The 18,626-nt window shown below is 34.7% G+C and overlaps 1 long non-coding RNA gene across 1 annotated transcript in view; it reads left to right on the top strand.

Annotated features, from left to right (window-relative positions):
* The window catches only part of LOC117109529, a 37,096-nt gene extending 18,477 nt beyond the window's left edge, over nucleotides 1–18,619 (top strand). The window contains exon 4 of the long non-coding RNA XR_004445540.1: nucleotides 18,471–18,619. This is a non-coding gene — a long non-coding RNA (uncharacterized LOC117109529). The remainder of the gene's footprint in view (nucleotides 1–18,470) is intronic.
* Nucleotides 18,620–18,626: the final 7 nt, after the last annotated feature.

Below are 18,626 nucleotides of genomic sequence, written 5' to 3'. Positions count from 1 at the left end.
GTCTGATGAGTTATTAGATAAGGACATCATTGAGCCTAGTCATAGCCCACGGAGCTGACCTATAGTTATGGTTAAGAAAAGGATAACACCTTTCGTTCCTGTGTAGATTATAGGAAAATTAATATGCATAAAGGGCCTAATCCAAACCCCCCTCCCCTCCCTCCAGTGGCAGGACAGAAATTTGGACAATTATTTAGATCCCGTTCTCTAAGAGCCCATTCACACTTATTAGGCCGGCCCAGGGCCGCCTTAAATTACGGCCGACTCAGGGCCGACTCAACGACATTTTCGTTCACAGTGATTGTTTTAAGTCAGCCCAGGGCCACCTTACGAACGTTCACACTTTGGGCCGGGTCGATGAATTGCAAGACAAAATGATTGAGGCGATCGCATTATGTGATGGCGGAACGGTAAATCACAACCTAGAATAAACACATGGAATTCGCGCGAAGCATGAACCTATAATTTTGAATATTGTCCATATACTTTTTCAATTTTTTAAGCGTTGCATTCTGCTTCATGATTATGGCGACGATAATTATTATAATAACCAAGGCCTATAGTTAGCGCAGCTCAACTTTACTGCAAAACCAGACTCGCGATTTTGAAACTCCATACTTGTATGGGTAAACTGTATAGGCCTATGCAAGTCTGAAGGTTGCTGTCAATGTTTGGTCACAGACCGGGGACACAGATTGTGAATAAGTAGCATCGAGATCTATCTATTTAGCAATAATAATTATTTTTGTGTTAGGTTCATTCACAAACAATTTTTAACGCTTTGAGAACCAGCTTCGCTCATAAAAAACGATTATTTTTTTTTCTGTTTTCGGGGTCACGTGAGTAGCTTCACGAACGTCGAGTCGACACAAAACACACGTGGTTGGTGAGGATGATGTTCAGAAAGAATGATACCACTATACAGTGTTATGATTTTAGAATATAAACTTAAATTCATGTGTGCTATACAAAAAGCGGGGTTTCTTGAGCTTGTAATAGGCCAATATATTTTTTCTCTACTGGAATTCTTCAACTGTAGAAAAGAAAGTAATAATTAGTTAGGTTGGAGACCTTATATATATATATATATATAACAACTTTTATTCAAAACAATAGTTCAACTGAATACAATTTACTCTACAGTTTATTAACAATTTATTTCTTAATGGTGTTTTTTCGCGCAAGTCAGTTGAAATGAATGTTGTGGTTAGATAAGATGTCAAAATCGACTGCAATCAGAGCGAACTTGGGCCGGCTCAGGTCGGATTAACTTTAGGTCGGCTCAGGGTCGGCTTAACGTTTATTTTCAGGGCCTAATCCAAAGCCCCCCTCCAGTGGCGGGATGGAAATTTGGACATTATTTAGATCTTGTTCTCTAACTGCCTAGTTTATGAAACTTGTTTTATGATTCTTAGCAAGGTAATGATACCTACTTCAATTTGATGCAAAACAGAAAACACAGTACCTTATCAAATCACCATGGCAATGAAAAACATTTTGGTGGTGGGACGGAATGAACAAATGGGATAAAAATGAGACAACATGTTATCTTCTCAATTAATTCAAACTTTAAAATTGTGCTGTAAATTTAAATACATACTTTTGAGTAGCAACTAATGCTTCATCACCATAATCAATAAATTTAAATGTTTCGCTGAGCCATATAAAATAAAATTAAATAAAATGGTCAGGGTAGCTGGATGGAAATTGGCGGGACGGAAATTTTTAAAATTACCCCAAATTCGATGCTTTCTTTAAAATAAAGTTTATCTGTAAAATTGAAAAGAATATTATTGAATATAAATATCAGCAATGTTAAACATTGCTGATACTTATATTCATGCCGTAGGTGTATGGAACATTTTAAGAAGGTAAAGACATTAAAGATTTGGAGAAATACACTGATACTGTAGGTCTAATCATCATTATATATAGACCATTATGTATTGTAAGCTTGTATTTTAAGGGGTAATTTATACCCCCTGCACATTTTGGCAGAAATGGCAGTGATAGTACTAAAGAACTTTATAATCATGGCATCACAACCTTTGTGGAATCAAATCAATAGTTTTACATTATTTAAAGGTATCATGTAGCTTTCAATGTTCTTATGGTGGCGGGACGGAATTCCAAAAGGTTTGACGGAATTAAATAATTATTTTAGTTTAAAATTGTTTAAAATTTTCCAAAATTACTTTTTAAGCCAAAATCATAAATTACACTTTTATAATCATAATATTGTTAAGAATTATGGAAATGGAATCAATGCAAACACTTTTAAAAAGTAATTATACTTCATAATGGTGGTAGTACGGAATTCTTAATAAGTGGCGGGACGGAAAATAATAAAATGGGTTTAAAATTAATTTTAATTTGACAAAGTTATTTTTCAAAGCTAAATCATAAATTACACATGTAAAATCATATACAGTAATAGCAAAATGTAATGAAAATCAAATCATAGTAAAGCGTCTAGAAAAAATTAAATTTATTTTAACTGGTGGCGGTACAGAATTTGACCCAATAAAAATGCGTGTCACATTTTTGGCTCATGTTGTTTCCAAAGCCGGCATAGAGCCTGGCCCTGCTAATCTTGAGAAGGTCAAACGTTGGCCTATTCCACGTAATGTCACCCAGGTCGGAGGTTTTGTGGGTCTTTGCTCATATTACAGGCGTTTCGTGAAAAACTTTGCCTCAATTGTTCGTCCTCTGCAACTACTACAGTAACACACAAAGGCGTACCTTTTGTTTGTCAGATGAGTGTGATCATGCTTTTGACATATTGAGAGAAAACTTGATAACCCACCAATTGCGGCGTATCCTGATTTTAATTTACAATTTCAACTTTTCACAGATGCTTCAGAATTTTCTATTGGCTCTGTATTGACTCAAATTCAGGGGGGTAAGGAACGGGTTATCGCTTATGCCAGCATGCTCTCAGCAAAAGTGAAAGCTACTTTGATAGGGAGTTGTATGCTATTGTGTGGAGTGTCAGGCATTTTAAGCATTATTTGCGTGGTAACCATTCTTATTGTTATAGGCCACAAACCCTTGACAGGTTTACAGGGGTTACATATAGAAAATGATGTGACAGGTCGTCAAACACGATGGATTCTTGATTTGAATATGTTCAATTGGAAGATTGTGTACAAATCGGGTAAGACACACATCTAGATGTGTATAAGAGACAGTATATGTATACTGTATATATATATGTATACTGTATAAGAGTGAGATGGATGTTATAGTGGAAGATAGTACCTGTAAGGGAATACTGTAGACTGTAAAGTTCAGGATGTACATGCCCTAACTTCTTGTGATGGTTTTTCACTTCATAATCAACGTAATATTAAATTACTTAATGAACCGGATAGAGACCCTGAGTTACAGGAGTTCAAAATGTGTGTCCAGTCACGTGCTACAGTAAACCCTGTATTATGAACGATTATGTAGGCAGTTTCATCGTTGTTAAATATTTATGATGGTTTAATGGTCCGCATTACTCATGATAGACGTAAGGGTGAAATTGTACAGTCCATCATACCTAGTTCTCTACAAAGCGAAGTATTAACATCATTTCATGGTTCTAATTCAGGACATTATAATTCTGACAAGACTCATTTCAGCTAATTGTTACTGGCCTTATATTGCACGTGATGTGAAGAAATTTTGTTTGGAATGTCTACCGTGTCAGGCTAGACAAAGACCTGTCCCTGGATTACGTGCTCCAATGGATACAGTGCCAGCAACCATCAATATGAGAGAATTGCAGCCAATATTACAGAGTTGCCTGTGTCAGCCAGAGGTAGTCGTTACGTGTTAGTAGTAGGTGATTACTTTACCAAATATATAACTTTATACACAATTCCAAGTGCATATGAAAGATTTTATCAAGTGACATGGCGTATTAGGGTGTATTCATGGGGCTCAGTTTGAGTCAAATTTATTGAAGGGAATCTGTAAATATTTATTAATCGACAAAACCAAAACTACCCCGTATCACCCGCAATCAGACGGGATGATTCAGCGCTTTAACCGCACACTGAAGGATCAACTGGCTAAACAGCTTTATGGTGAAGGCAAGGAGTGGGACACCTTACTCAGTCAAATTGAATTGCAGTACAATTCAATGGTTCATGAAACTACCGGATTCAGCCCATTTTACCTTGTCCATAGACGAGAACCAAGATTGGCCAGTCAGGTGCTTTATGGCCCCAACACATTTCATCCCATTTCTACTACCCAAGAGTATTACCGATTTAGATAAGCGTATTACCAGAGCTACGGATTTAGTGTCCAATAACATCACTATCCAAAAACACAAACAACAACATTATCATGAAACAAAGATTTCGTGTATACCAAGTTGGTGAAAAAGTTTGGATTGATGATCCAGTTAATGTACGGAATAAGTTGGCTCCTTGATGGCAGGGCCCATTTCAAGTTGTTAATGTGAGTGAGGATGGTGTTTACAAACTGCAAGCGGAATGGCAGAATATATCCTAGAAAGATACACTACAATCGCCTTAAGTCATACATTGAACCATCTGTTACCAAGCAGCCTGTTGTTAGGACAGACGTATCGCAGCTCGACCAACTGTCAACCTTTGAATGAGAAAGCTGTAGCACCCTTCAGCGTTACTAGAACAGGCAGAATAGTGAAGGCACCTTCCAGATTCCTGGAATAACTACGAATGTATGACTATGTAAACACTTACACACATATTACATGAATTTACAATTAACACACACACAACCAAAAACCACCAGGTGTCAATGAGACATGTCTGGTGCATGCGCAGGGGAACTTGCGTATCGACGTGAGCGTAATTTTTTTACGCATGTGGTTATAGGAGCTAGGATTTGTTTTTTTCTGGTTTTAGTGTTAGTGGCATGAGTGTCTTTTCTCCTTTTTGAATTGAATACGTCCATGCGCGCACGTAATGTTTTTTAAAACATGTTGTTTATAGAAGTTAGGATTTGTTTTGGTTCTAGTGTTAGCTGGTATTTGGGTCATTCCTGCTTGCGCGGCTTGCGTGATTGAATAAATAATTGTGATAGACTTGTCAATAATTTCACTGTTTCTGGTAGTTCAAACTCTCTTTCATCACTTGTGGTCTACTACAAGTTCCATGGATTATTGTATGCAGAACATTTTTTTTATATTTTTTGGACGAGATGATTGTTTTCTGTTTTATTATTATTAATATGTAGTACCGTACGCAATTCGTATGCTACGTGAATGATTTGAAAGAAGTTGTAAGTCTGTACACTCCTCGTATATGCTACACAGGGAGAGATTCTGTCTTTATTTGGTTTGCACCATACGCTATTCGTAGGCTGCATTACTGAATGCTTTTTTTTTGTTGAGATATTTTGTGGAAGATTTTTTCTTTGCACCATACATTATCTGTTTGCTGTTGCGTTGACTATTTATTTGTGTTTGTTTTTTTGCACCGCTAGTCATATGCTGCGCTATTGAATTATTTCTTTGGAATGGTTTGCACCATACGCTCTTCGTACAGTATGCTGTACTATTGATTATATTATATGTGGCAAAGACAAGCCAAACCAGTCACTCGTCGCAAAAATCGATTTTGAGTTAATAAAGAGTAAAATAAGAGCTATAAAATGGTAAAAAAATCATTCAAATCCGACATTTCCTTATGAAGTTACAAGCATTTAAGTATACAGCTGTTTAAAGAACAATATATGAGAAATCAGCCTTCAAAGTTTGATTTCAGTCATTTCTCATGCAGAAGCAATCTTTAAAAAGTGTTGTTTTAACATTGAAATTGGGAAGAATATCAGCACAGCATGATGTATAGATACATAAACCTCAGTTTAGTGAAATAAAATATATTTTTAAAAATTTTACATTCTAGCATGTTTTTGCTATTTTCTCTGAAACACAATTTGCGACGAGTGACTGGTTTGGCTTGTCTTTGCCACATATGGAGATGGTTACTGTACGCTTCCGTATGCTACAGTGATGGTAGATATTTTTTTTTTGGCACTGTACGGTATTCGTATGCTGGTGTGTTGCATTTGTGACATTTTCATATGTACATGCAATTCATATGCTACATGTTTTTCTTTTATTTGAGACAATTTATTTATTTTTTTGTATCATACGCCATTTGTATGGTACAGTACAGATACTGAGCAGTTACTTCCTTCACCGTATGCCATTCATTTGCTGGAGTGATGTCAACAGTTCCAGAGTCATCAAGAATCTCCTCGATGGAATCTAACCAATACTCAATCTCATCAGTGGAATCTACTTGGAGTCATCAATTAATCAAGGGATGTGAACTTCATCTATCAATCTTCAGATGTTCAACCAATGGAACCATCGTTTTCTGATGTGCTTCAATCACGAACTGATCACCTTGCCCAATGATATTCTTTAATTGAGCGTTATTGGCCTATTATATGAACTCTGTTTTAAATCATATACACTGAATTGATAATAACTGACGCATGAACAACCAGCTACAAGCAAAGGAATTTTAATTTCATGAACACTTATACTGTAATAAATACCGTAACTCTATAATGAGATTGCTTATAATAATATCAGTGCAGAATGTTATTTAATGTATTTCATTATGTACATTATAATACTATAATGCATCGATAGGCTTATGTATTTGTTATTATTTTTGCATACATATGAGAAGTGGGACACTTCTTGGAAAGAGGGGGAGTAGTGTAACCTTTCAACTTTAAGGTATACATATTATGGGATAGTCCCTCGAAATAGTCTCGTGGGCCGCCCGATATGATAGGAAGAGACTAGAGGGAGAGACAAGTCTCGGACGACCGGTGTGAGCAAGCTGCGTCTTGTGGTCACGCATTGGACAAATAAAACCCATTTATGATCCAGCTTTATAATAGTGTCTGGATCTCTTTGTACTGTATTTCACGAACACTGCAGGGGCACATTAGTTTTAAGCACATTGATCTTGTAAAATGCTATATAAACTGAGTGTGATGGAAAGGCAAGATAAACTGTACAATATGGTTTATCTATTGAACTGCGTATTAAAAAGTCTGACTGCTGATGAAATGAATGAATTGTTATTCCGGTTAGTCTAACTTTAGGGTGAATTAATCTACCAGATTTAGTTTAAAGAGTATGGCATCATGGATTGGGTGATTGGGGAGAGTATATCCTTGTGTGTAAAGAAACACTTTAAGAAACAGAGTTTTTTAATGTAATGTAGGCCCTATACGGTGTAAAATGAACACAATAAACACAGGCATTCTTTATAAACGTTTTACGATCAGACGTATGACCTATACTATGCTGTAGCGGCCTAATGTAGGCCTAGTAACGGGGATAGAAATCACCACCCAATATTTTCAGTTTAAGCACCGCTCTTGAATAAGCGCCGCACTGAAACCTCCAAATATTTTATATAAGCGTGATGTTTCGAGCAATCAGGTATTCCCTCTCGAGTCTATCCGTGTTCGAATTCCCATGCTCTCCTAAAAAATATTCTGAAACGTACTGAAATTGGCCGGGCATTTGAAGCACAGTAAAATTGAATTGAATTTAATATATGCACAAATCTCTTATACTGTATGCATCATTATTAATCTTTCATTTTCATCTAATATACAGAATACACAATAAAAAGAGCTTTGATTGGTCTTGTAAAGCAAATGTACAAAGGCATAAAATGTGACTTTTGTACAAATATTAAAAGGGATATTCGAAAAATAAAAATAACATTAAAGATGATAAGAAATGCACATTTACGTTAGTTACTGTAAACATTAAAAATATTCAGCTATTTATGAGTTGAAATGATAGGCCTTGCTAGCTGTGTTTATATGAGTAGAAAAATAAAATCAGTTTCTATTGCATTGTTGAGTTACGGAAAACATTATTTGATATGAAAATACTATGCCTTATTGAAAAAAATAACGCAATTGCTTGGTCAAAAGGCCGTGTATATTAATTTAATATTCTTCAGAAGGTGACTTACTCTAAATTATTTACAAGTAGACCTATTATATAGGCTATATTTTTTTTAAATTCGGGAGCGCCTGCATCTGTTTTACGATAGAGGGTGGACTGTATTTAAGCAGCATGAGCGCACGCGGACGAAAAAAATATATATGTTTTAACTTCAATACTTTTACGTATGATAAGCTATACAGGTTTGTTCCTGCATGTGGCAGATAATTAAAGTAATTATGTCTTTCCTTTATACTATAGTTACTATGGTGTTACTGAATTTTCATGACAGGTTTATTCATAAAACTCGGGTGTTAATAATATTATTTGTGTAGATTATTTAGCCGTCAGGAGAAAAATCCTACTGTAGCCTCCAACCACATTAAGACAGGCCTGTAAAGTGCTGATTCGTTGTCGACTGTTCAGATAATTTGCAAGTCAAGTTTCCGAAACAATGTTTCATGCGAGAATTTCAATTGTTTAATAGTTCACATGTTTCTCTAAAATTAAACTGTTATCTAAAGAGTTTGGTAATCCAATTATCGAAAAACAATGACTTTAGAATTTTTTAATAAACGACTTTAGTCGTATGCGTTAACAGGCCTAGGCATAGTCGATCAAATGCGGTCACATACGATCAGATCAGATATTCGAATTATACAGTCAAGAGTCATTGAGAGTCGTTATTTCAGCGTTGTCAGTCGTCGGCGCATTTGATCTGATCAGTGTAGAGACGCTTTTCCAAGCACAGTGTAGAGAACAAAAATTCTTTATCACCCAATTTAAACCCCTTAACCTTGTCAGTATTTCTAATCATTATTCCAAAAACTTCAAATACATAACAAAAATAAATATGGACTTAAACCGTCCCCCTGTCTACATCCACGACCAATGAAAAATGATTTGGAAATAAAACCATTGACCAAAACTGATGATTTTGCTTCATGGTAGAAAATATGCACCCATCTTACAATATCCTTGCCAAAATTAAACTTAAGAAGCACCTTTTTCAAGTACAAATGAGACACCGAAGTTCCTTCTCAAAATCAATATTTAAAAGCAGGCCTGGGAGATTTTCATTTTCAGCAATATTTAGTACATCGTAAATAAGCCGGATATTCTCTCCAATGAAACGTCCTTTTATAAAGCCCCTCTGTTGCTCATGTATTGAATTTGTGAGAACAATTTTTATTCTATTTGCAGAGCATGAAGAAATAATTTTATATGACGTACAGTATTCAAAAGTGTAATTGGTCGCCAATTTTTCAAATAAGATCTGTCTTTTTCTCCTTTCGGCAAAATTGTAATAAGGCCTTGACTCTGTGTGATTGATAATTTGCCTGTTTTAAATGCATAATTTGACGATCTCCAAAGGAAAATACCAATATCCACAAAAAAAAAATTAAAGAACTCAGTTGTGAATCCATCTAAACCTGGAGATTTCCCATTACTCATATTTTTATAACTTTTTTTCATTTCTTGCAGTGAAAGTGGCCCTTCTATTTCATTTTTTCCCTCTCAGTCAACATAAATTTATACCTCCTTGCTATATCCGCCTTTCTTAAGAGGCTATCCAAAGCGATGTCCTCTTCCTCTCTATCTCGCCTTGCATAATGTTTCTGGTAGAAAGCCCTCGTTTCCTGTAGAATTTCCTTCGATGATTTTAAGTCATTATTATTTTCTGTTCGGATATTATTAATTGTGTTACTAACTGTGTTTCTATTTTCCATATTTAGAAAATATTTAGATGGCTTTTCACCAATCCATCTTGCTCTCGACCGAACCAAGACCCCTTCCATTTTGTTTTTACGTAATTCCATGAGTAATTCTTGTTTTTCATTCAATTCATGAATATCTTTATTCTTTACTTCCTTGTCACTCAATTCTTTAATTTGTATCTCCAAAGTTTCTTCGTTTAATTTATCGGATCTTTTTTTTTGTGAACCATAACGGATAGACATAGCTCTAATTGCGAGCAGAATCATTTCAAAGAAAAGTTGATCGTCGATCAAAAAACATACGTCATCATTTTTTATGTTGTCAATATTTTCCAATTTGTATGGGGTTGCCGCATACATACGTTTCGTATCTCTAATTATTTCTTAAACTTTTTTAACGAAGTTCTCATCTGGAAGAAGCGAGGTGTTAAACTTCCAATCACCATTTCCTCGCTCGATATTAAATAAATTAAGTTTAATTGTGATAATTGAGTGATCAGTATGGTAACCAGGTATTATGCCCGAGGAGGGAATCTTATTTAATAATTCTGTGGAAATTTAAAAATAATCCAGTCTACCATGCTTCCCGCCAAATTCTGTCTCCATGTATATCTTCGCAAAGCTGGATTTTGAATACGCCACGGATCAATTAAATCTTGTGTATTGCATAAATCGATAACTTAATGCCTTGCATTTTGGATTGTTAATTCTAACATAGTTTAATGAATCAATAGCTGGGTATTAATAATAAATTCCAATCCCTGCAAATAATGGTGTGTGGGTTATCAAAATCGTCCAACACATCATTTAAATTGGTATAAAATATCATGTTGTCAATATTCAGTCCATATTCTGTAAGGTAATCAAATTAATATTATATCCTTCTAATTCAATATCAAGAGCAAGTAGAATACCTTCAGTGAAAATTAAACCCTGTATTAAAAAGTATGGCAACACCCCTTGTGTTGCTTTTAGGAACTGAAGTAACATTCAAGGCCCCATTCGTTCCTGATAAGGTGCTCTTTTTCTTTGGTAAAGTGGGTATCTTGTAGGCAATATATTGTGTATTTCTTTCCCCTTAAGTACAGTAATTAAAAACATCCCTTCGTTTGTTAAAGTCGGAAACCCTCTACAGTTCACAGATGCTGTGATTCTACTATTTTGGGGTTGATGATTAATCAATTTGTTACGTATTGTCCGAACAATACTAATTTATATACAGCTAACGATTTAGGGATTCTACGTAAATCACATATCCGCCTATATTTAAATTGGTAGATAAAATAGGACAGTACAAGAGCAGCTGGAACCAAACAGGGTATCATCGCAAATTTACCTTCGTGTCTTAGTCTTATCTTCTCCTTATTAGCAGACTTCTCTCTCTCTCCTGACTTTTGTGGACACATCAATTGACACTGTGATAAACTTTCCTTTGTATTTTTTCTGTTTCAATATCTTCGGGGCATTTTTTTTTAAATTTTTTTTTCTATCCACATAATTCAAAAATTTAATAACTGGCTTAGGGTTTGACCCTTGTTTTCCCATCCTATGGACACGCTCTATGTCAACACTCATGTTGAAGCAATTTTTTATTTTTCATGAAAGTTCTACAGCTTTCCCCTTCCGCATTCTCTGAATTTTTCCAATTCCTCCTTATTTTCACCAACAGATTTCTCTAGGCTTACAAACTCTTCATATTTTACACGTTGTACAAATTCATATTTATTTTCTTCTATCTCTGAATTAAGAACCTCTACACCAGACTCTAGTTCCCCGACTTTTAAATCAGATATCATTTTGAAATGATTAAGTATATCTCCGTCCACCTTATTCAATGTACAGTAGCCTCCATTATTGTCAGCTTATTCAAAGCCTTTTCCTGCATGTCCACTAGCATATCGATTTTACCGGCCTTGTCGGTGGTGTTGCCAGCAACAGACTCAGGCTCTACTGAAGCTGTAGGGCTTACCTTCTTTCTTTTATCATTTCTTAAGTTCATAATTTCCGTAGTCCCTCTTGAATGTATTACAGTAGATCTTTATAACATCAATTAAACATAGAGTAGCTCAATTTACACTATGGTTTATCACCTTTGAGCAGAAATTTAACAATTCGTTTAGAGAACGTCCACTTGCTTCACGGGTATGCTCCCTTTTAGAAGAATCTTATAATACCTTTATAAAATAATGTACTATATATTTGTATGAATATAAAGCGAAACAAAATACACAAATAATACAGACTTATTCAGCTACTGTACATTTAATTCAAACTGGCTACATACACAGTTTATATGTTATAATGGTTTTCAGATTTTTAATGTTATGTTTGGCATTATTCGAATACAATTGTAAATTTTCAATTCAATTTAATTCTCCTTCAGATAGAACTATTTATTTATTTAGGGCTAGATTTGTTTCCTGGGCCAAATTGGTTTTGTTCCGAGTTGGTTTGGGGCAGAGTTGGTTTTGGGGCGAAGTATTGTCTGGGCCGAGTTTGTTTTGGTCTGAGTTGGTTTGGGCCGAATTGGTTTAGGCCGATTTGGTTTTGCCGGGCCGAAGTGACTAGCATTCAAATGTACAGCAGTCCAAGAGTATAGACAACTTTTTGAACATGAGTGTTGTGGGGTGGGGGAGACGTGGGGAGGTTATCAACCTTGTCTGTCAGGTGTCCATTGGGCGTAGGAGTGGTTGGCGCACCGGTTGTGGCTTGGACTCCCAACCTTGAGGTCGGGGGTTCGAAACTCTTTCTGTGCAAATCAAATAGCTTGTAAATGAAATATAATTTCATTTACTAATTTAATTTGGTGTTTCAATGAGTTCCATATGTGTTTGATCCAATGACAGGGGTAGTAATGTGAAGCGCTTAGAGGCCTTGTAAAGGCATGAAGCGCTATATAAGAACGACATATTATTATTATTGTTATTATTATTATTTGCTCTAATATTTTCAGACATAACTGCTTTTTGACGCCCTTGTAGTCTCAACTCATTTCCAGGGCAAACTTTGTAGTTCTCTTGATCCATTTCAAGAAGGAATCAATTGCATTGGACCCATGTTGATTTCATCTAAATTTTCACTAATTTGGTAATATTAACTTTATAATATGTCCTATCATTAATGCATCAGATACATTATAGTAAATAATGTATTCAAAAGTTTGTATTGCTTAATTGTTAAATTGCAGATGCTGTATTTTTTTCGGATTCCACCAATGTTAAAAATAGATAATCAAGTTCTCATGTACAGGGTAATTTTGAATGAAAAATGATTAATGCTGTAATTGAAAAATGTTTAATTCCCTGAACATTCCACAACCAAATCCCTGTGCCAAAATATAAATGGTCCAGAGCAAAATTTTTTTCTCATTACCATCCACTTCCTTAGCCCTATCACAAGCACCTTGTGTTTATGTTTGTCTTTTAAAGTCGGGCTTTGGAGGAAAAAGAATTTTTGATATGTTGTAGAACTGATTTTTCTAAGACAGAAAAAAGTTGTTTGGCGTAAAACTGGGGAACGGTGAATGAAATACGGATTTTTGAATATTTTACTGGGAGAAAAAGGGGCATAACTGCCTTTTCTTTCACCTTTTCCCCCAAGTTTTTAAAATCAGTTTTCCAACATATCAACAATTTTGAATAAATTGAAATATAATTGGCTTATCTTTAAAAAGCAACTACTTTATTCATTATTGTTGAATCCAGACGAAATTACCCCTATATAAACCCTGATTATGTATCAGGTATATAGGAATATACCTGATCACACATATTAATGAATATCGCTCACACATTCATATACTGAGATTTACATATAGATGTGAAGACAAATAGTAGTAGTCAATGCATATTCATTCGACCGTAACATACGATGTTAGTCCATTGATGAAGCCCTAACCGGCGAAACGTTTGGAATAACCTGAAATTTACAACATGCTTTTGAAGTCTTCTTTGTTCATATTCAACCAAGGCATGGACTCGAATCTGGGACTTTTTGCATACACGTCAAACATCATAACCACTTGGTCACGAACACATTCAAGTGCCAGGTAGAATTTTACCTGCTTTCTTATTTTTTTTTTATCGTGTCTGACGTCGCGATGTTGATATAGCGCTAATATCGCACGTGCCTAGACGCCCCTTCTGTGCATTATTTTCAGCCTGTTTGAACTTGAATTCAGATACTTGCATATAAAGTGATTTTAAATTAAGGCATGGAATAACCAGTAAAACAGGAAGTAGAAAAATGCAATATAAATTGAAACTTAACAAAAGAGGAATCTGACAATGAAAGAAAAAAAAAATACTCGGACTCGAACTCGGGACCTTTAGCATACATGGCGACTGGGAATCACTAAGAAGGAATTGTGGTGGTTCAAGTGTAAGGTAGAATCTGATTTTTATGGTGTTAATATCGCATGTGACTAGACTACTATTTTCAGCTTCCTGGATCTTGAATAAGATACTTCAAACCGCAATTCGAACCCGGTATTTTTCGCATCCAGGGCGAACATCTTAGCCACTTAACTACCAAGGCATTTCGGTGATTCAAGCGCCAGGTAGAAAGTTTTTTCCATGCCTTATATATCCAAAAAAAAAATGTTTAAACAGCGTTCTTCTGTATAGTACAGAACGTAGCATACATTAGTGTGGAAACGTAGTCAAAACAACAGGCCAATGTAATTAATGGGTTTTAAATGTTACGATTTTAAAAATACATCAAATGACGCGGACATTATTTTTTTAATTACTTTCACAATGCTGTTTTTTTTTTTTTCAATACCAATAACACATGCAACAGTACCAACATTTTTTGTTATTTTTTTGATTGAACGTATTAAACTTGATTTATTAATTTGTTTATAATATAATGAAAATGAAACAATGTGTAACAGGAAATTCATTTACTGACGAATAAATTGTTATCTTAATTACAATATATTACGCTTATATTGTCAAATTAAGATACAAAATTAAGAACTCAATAGTACCAAAAAAGACATCACAAAACGCTACAAACACCGGAGCGGCTAGGGGATTCACCCCCCCCCCCCCAGCTGTAATCAGTATCTGTCTCTTATACGGCCCTTCGCAGCCCCTTGCTCCCAGCGTATGGCTTGGCTCGGGCCTTCCATTCCTTCGTTGTGCCACTGATTCTTTGTAGTTCCACATTTACAATTTTTGCACCCCACTCCCCGATGGAAACCTCCCTGCGCCCCTGAATACATGAAACAGGGAATTAACTAATACATTTACTGCAAACGACTAGTGCACATGCCTCTATGTAATAAAATCAATCAGAGTAGGCATTAACAGGGGTTTTTTTTCCCATGCGTAGAAGTACGACTACAAGACCATACTTTTTTCTTTGAAGTTCCATCCATGTGTTTTCTGTTTATTTAGCCCTACATCAAAAACTGTATTAAGCTACTGTTTCAAAAAGTGTATGCCGTTGGTTTTCGAGAATATTGGCCATTTAAAAATATGGTGGGTGGCATTTTGAATAGGGGATAACAATCACAAAAGAAAAATGCTAAATGACTAGTCCTGTTCTTATGTGAATTTTCTCAATTCTCAGGTGTTCATGTAATAACAGTTAATGTATCTTGAGTTTTATATATATATAAAAAAAAAAAAAAAAATAATAATAATAATAATAGTGTTATGTCCAAGTCCATTATTGCTATCGTTGCCGTTGTTGCTATATTAGTGTCATCATTATTGCTATCGTTATTTCAAACACCTTTACCAATATCGTTATTTTTATTGTTGAATTGATTTAATTAAAAAAACACCATGATTTTTAATGAATTGGTAGGCTAATGTCATGCATGCTGCAGGATTTATTATGTAAATAATTACCGAATTATTAGAGTATTAGATGCTGTATACAAGACAATTATTTAAAAATTGTATATTCTCATATATATATATTTTTTTTGCATTTGAATTGTGATTTCGTTTTAAAAACATCACCCTTTTTTGTATGATTTAAAGTTCGAGAAAATAATATTATTATTACAATTTATCACAATCATAAACAATCATGCATTAATTAAAAATAATTGATATGATAATAAATTTATTCATAACTTGTTGATTGTCACTTACAAATATTGAAGACTAGTCAAACCACTGAATACACCTTGGTTTAGTTCAGTTATTAGGTTATATCTCAAGTTCCTTCAAAAAAAGAAAAAAATAAATGATATTATTATTAAGCATATGTAAACTATTAATAATGTTGCTAGTTGTAAACATGTTGTCTTTTAATTGGCAATGTGTTTTAATCCTGTTTCACCTGATTTTTTTTTGTAATAAAATCCACTCATTATGCCTGAGAATAGCATTTATTCTATGTAGAGCATTAGTACCATGTATAGTCAGTATAGTGAAAAGTGAAATTATGTTGGTAACAATATTATTACAACTAGGTATACTCCCAGTGAGCATAGAAGGTTGCACTTTGTGCTGGTTTGCCGTTGTATGTTCTCCATTGATCAGAGGTAATAACGATCAGCGCCTTTGATCATTGATTTGGTTTGGAACTGGCGCTTTTACAAAAAATAAATAAATAAAAAATATTAATATTAGTATCATGTCCAAGTCCATTATTGCTACACATGCAGGACATGTAAAAACAAAATCAAATAAATTAGCTTTACAGAAACCTTAAATTTACACCTTTACTTGTCTTACCAAGGTTCCAGTCTTCAAATTGATGCATTTGAAATTAAAATGATTTGCGCTAGTAGCCAATCATGGTTAAACTGGCCTGAGTAGAAGAGAGCAGAGTACTGTACATACATTTAGTTCACGTTCTAGCTACCCATCAGTTACCTAAAACGTCTAGTAAACATAAAACTACCCAACTCAATACCTAGCACACAGCTCACAAGTTAAACCTAAATGTCTACTAATAAAAAAAACACAGGTGAATTTAATCTTCAGAAAATCAGTATCCTAATTCATTAACCTCTGTCCGTCTGTTAGCAAGATTACGCGAAACTAAGGAATGGATCATCATAAGATTTAGTGGAATGGTACATAATAATCTAAGAGACTGGAAGAAAAGGTTAAGGTCACAGAAATTTGATGGTGGTTTCCCTCTTGAAACTTAACCCCAAGCATAAAAGAAAATAATGGATTCACTCTACATTGTTCGATATCCAGGCACAGGGTGGAGTTATGCACTCTGGTGGTGACTACTCTAGTCTGTTTTTGTATAGTACATGATAAGGTGATTACCTGAGCAGCTTAGCTCAGTCGGCTAATCTGGTGGTAGCCACTGTGTGTGCGCTGAACCGTGGAGATCTCTAGATCCCCGGTTCAATTCCCATCGCTGCCTCTCCTTGTGTTTCAGCTAGAGTGCTGAAATACAAGTTACAATAGCGCACCGTCTTTCAGATGAGACGTTTAAGCCATTGGTCCTGTGTGCATTTATGGCCCATGTGCACATTAAAGAACGCAGTACACTCTTCGGAAAAGAGTAGGGGATTGTCTCCCGGTGTACTGTTCAATCAGCACCAGAAGGACCCCACTGGAAATAAGTCTTCTTCTAGACTTTCGTGGGCTATCCTTGGTGTTTACACCGAATAAATCCATTCCATTCCCATGTTTGTTTGTTTATTAGATTTTTTTCCACATATACATAACAATCAATAAATCAAATTAATCATTATACAAAATTAGGCAATATGAGGTATATGTAAACAATATTACAAGATAATGTAATGAAACCGAAAGTTCCACTGATTAATCTCAGATAAGATAGCATAATACACATTCCAAGCATCGAAACGCACGCCTCCATACAGGAACCCAGGGACACAACACCAATCATGCCATCATCAGGAACAATTCCTGATGACGACACAAGCAGCACCGAAACACCGAATCCCCACACGATCGTGCCCACCCCAGCACCTGGAGTATGCATTACACCATCTGATGTGATAATAGATGATAATATAAAGGATTAGAGTATAAGAGTGCAACATATTAAGAAAATATGTTTAAAATTTAATATAAAATATTGCCTAATGATTAGGCTATAATTTGATAAACTAAAGAAAATGCTTAAATTACATTAAATTACATTAATTACATTAGATAGTGATGGAAGTGTGCATGGACTTTTTAATATACTGAAGTTCGCAGAACTTAAGTCAAAAACCCCAATTAAAATCTAATTAACTATGACATTATGGTCAGAGTGACTGATAATATTATTTTAAAAAAATCATTATCATTATTAATATTAATAACTATAACAATAATTATAGGTGTAATAATTTTCCCCTACCTGACATAAAAATGTACTGAATATTCAGTATGTGTGAAAACAAGTGCGAAAAAAAAAATCGCAATTTGGCATCAATTTTGTGGTAAAATTTTCTCTAAAAAACCTTGTTTAACTTGGTAGAAATTATTATTCTTCTTTACTTGATTGAATTTGGATACAATTTATAAAACGTGTTAACAAGAAGGACAAAATAGATCTCAGGAAAAGCAAATTTGCAAGGGTGAAATAAGCCTTTTTTTTGGTGATCCGCCTTGTTCGTTCTCCTCAAGTAGTCATATTAAAATCATATGTACAATTTCCAACCAAGTTCTATATATATACTTGCATTGTACTTTAATGATTTTTACAATTAAATAACAACTGCTGTAGAAACACGAGGAAAGCCATGCAAAAGTATTATAATTATTAATATTATTTATAGGTCTGATATTATTTTTTTAGTATAAATTTTCTTATTATTTATTTTTATTTTATTTCAGATTGGCAACACTCAATATGTTTTTCGATGAACTTAGCACCTTAAAAAAACTGACAAAAGTCAACTATTCATTTCACAACACAGGGAGCACCCAACTATTTTAACCTACCATCTTGAATAAATCAATGTCGTAAATTTATGTACAGTCATTGTGCCA

The sequence above is a fragment of the Anneissia japonica genome, unplaced genomic scaffold (genome assembly GCF_011630105.1).
Source record: "Anneissia japonica isolate Jap-2015-1 unplaced genomic scaffold, ASM1163010v1 scaffold1519_len104602_cov122, whole genome shotgun sequence".
In the NCBI taxonomy this organism is placed as follows: Eukaryota; Metazoa; Echinodermata; class Crinoidea; order Comatulida; family Comatulidae; genus Anneissia; species Anneissia japonica.
This window is presented reverse-complemented; position numbering and strand designations above follow the sequence as displayed.